This window comes from Arachis duranensis, chromosome 3 (genome assembly GCF_000817695.3).
Source record: "Arachis duranensis cultivar V14167 chromosome 3, aradu.V14167.gnm2.J7QH, whole genome shotgun sequence".
NCBI classification, from domain to species: Eukaryota; Viridiplantae; Streptophyta; class Magnoliopsida; order Fabales; family Fabaceae; genus Arachis; species Arachis duranensis.
In genome coordinates, this window is record NC_029774.3 from 57,486,131 (window position 1) to 57,488,744 (window position 2,614).

At 30.6% G+C, this 2,614-nt stretch overlaps 1 non-coding gene across 1 annotated transcript; it reads right to left on the bottom strand.

Moving 5' to 3' along the window:
- Nucleotides 1-1,877: 1,877 nt before the first annotated feature.
- LOC127746148 (small nucleolar RNA R71) lies at nt 1,878-1,981 on the bottom strand. Its single transcript, XR_008007767.1, has one exon. It is a non-coding gene; the product is annotated as a small nucleolar RNA R71 (small nucleolar RNA).
- Nucleotides 1,982-2,614: the final 633 nt, after the last annotated feature.

Genomic DNA, 2,614 nt, shown 5'->3' on the forward strand with positions numbered 1-2,614 from the left:
ATCACAATTTCGTCCACCAAGTTTTTGGCGCCGTTGCCGGGGATTGTTCGAGTATGGACAACTGACGGTTCATCTTGTTGCTCAGATTAGGTAATTTTCTTTTCAAAAACTTTTTCAAAAATTTTTCTTTTCTTTTTCGTTTTTCCAAAAATGTTTTTCGAAAAAAAATTTAATAAAAATACAAAAAAATTAGAAAATCATAAAAATAAAAAAAAATATTTTGTGTTTCTTGTTTGAGTCTTGAGTCAATTTTTAAGTTTGGTGTCAATTGCATGCTTTTAAATTTTTTCTTGCATTTTTCGAAAAATCCATGCATTCATAGTGTTCTTCATGATCTTCAAGTTGTTCTTGATAAAGTCTTCTTGTTTGATCTTGATGATTTCTTGTTTTGTGTCTTTTGTTGTTTTTCATGTGCATTTTTACATTCATATTTTTCATGCATTAAAGATTTCTAAGTTTGGTGTCTTGCATGTTTTCTTTGCATCAAAAATTTTTCAAAAATAATATGTTCTTGATGTTCATCATGATCTTCAAAGTGTTATTGGTGTTCATCTTGACATTCATAGTGTTAGTGTTCTTGGTGTTCATCTTGACATTCATATCATTCTTGCATGCATTCATTGTTTTGATCTAAAAATTTCATGCATTGAGTATTTTTGTTGTTTTTCTCTCTCATAATTAAAAAATTCAAAAATCAAAACAATATCTTTTCCTTATTTTCCTCCAAATTTTCGAAATTTTGGGTTGACTTGGTCAAAAAATTTCAAAATTAGTTGTTTCTTACAAGTCAAGTCAAAATTTCAATTTTAAAAAATCTTATCTTTTCAAAATCTTTTTCAAAAATCATATCTTTTTCATTTTTTTTATATTTTTCGAAAATTTCAAAAATCTTTTTCAAAATATTTTCAAAATCTTTTTCTTATCTTTATATCAAATTTTTGAAAATTAGCTAACAATTAATGTGATTGGTTCAAAAATTTGAAGTTTGTTACTTTCTTGTTAAGAAAGGTTCAATCTTTAAATTCTAGAATCTTATCTTGTAGTTTCTTGTTAGTTAAGTCGTTTTTAAAATTAAATCTTTTTCAAAATATCTTTTTCAAATATATCTTTTTATCTTTTGTCTTATCTTTTTCAAAAATTTTATCTTTTTCAAAATTTGATTTCAAAATATCTTATCTAACTTCTTATCTTCTTATCTTTTTCAAAATTTGATTTCAAAATATCTTATCTAACTTCTTATCTTTGATTTTAATATCTTTTTCAACTAACTATTTGACTTTTTGTTTGTTTCTTATCTTTTTCAAAACCAACTAACTACTTTTACCTCTCTAATTTTCGAAAATATCTCATCTCTTTTTCAAAAATTCTTTTTTTGTTTTTAAATTTTAATTTTAATCTTATCTTATCGCTAATTTTCGAAAATTACTAACCCCTTTTTCAAAATTATTTTCGAAATTCTCCCCTTCTTCTCTCATTCTATTTAATTATTTGTTTACTAACACTTCTCTTCACCTCTCTTCATCTAAAAATCCGAATCCATCCTTCTTCATTCTTCCACCCCTTTCTTCTTCTACTAACATAAAGGAATCTCTATACTGTGACATAGAGGATTCCTCTTTCTTTTCTTGTAAAACTGCAAGTTTTATGGACTTCCATCTGAAGATCCTTATCAGTTTTTAACTGAGTTCTTGCAGATCTGTGAGACTGTAAAGACGAATGGAGTTGATCCTGAAGTCTACAGACTCATGCTTTTCCCCTTTGCTGTAAGAGACAGAGCTAGAATTTGGTTGGATTCACAACCTAAGGATAGCCTGGACTCCTGGGATAAGCTGGTCACTGCCTTCTTGGATAAATTCTTTCCTCCTCAAAAGCTAAGCAAGTTGAGAGTGGATGTTCAAACCTTCAAACAAAAAGATGGTGAATCCCTCTATGAAGCTTGGGAAAGATACAAGCAGTTGACCAAAAGATGTCCATCTGACATGTTTTCAGAATGGACCCTATTAGATATATTCTATTATGGTCTCTCTGAATTTTTAAAAATGTCATTGGACCATTCTGCAGGTGGATCTATTCACCTGAAGAAAACGCCTGAAGAAGCTCAAGAACTCATTGACATGGTTGCAAACAACCAGTTCATGTACACCTCTGAGAGGAATTCCGTGAATAATGGGATACCTCAGAAGAAAGGAGTTCTTGAAATTGAAGCTCTGAATGCCATATTGGCTCAGAACAAAATGTTGACTCAACAGGTCAACATTATCTCTCAAAATCTGAATGGATTGCAACATGCATCCAACAGCACTAGAGAGGCAGCTTCTAAAGAAGCTTATGATCCTGAGAACCCTGCCATGGCAGAGGTTAATTATATGGGTGAACCTTATGGAAACACCTATAATCCATCATGGAGAAATCATCCAAATTTCTCCTGGAAGGATAAACAAAAGCCTCAACAAGGCTTTAACAATGGTGGACGCAATATGCTGAGCAATAGTAAGCCATATCCATCATCTTCTCAGCAACAGACAGAGAACTCTGAACAAAACACTTCTAATTTAGCCAATATAGTCTCTGATCTGTCAAAGGCCACTTTCAGTTTCATGAATGAAACAAGATC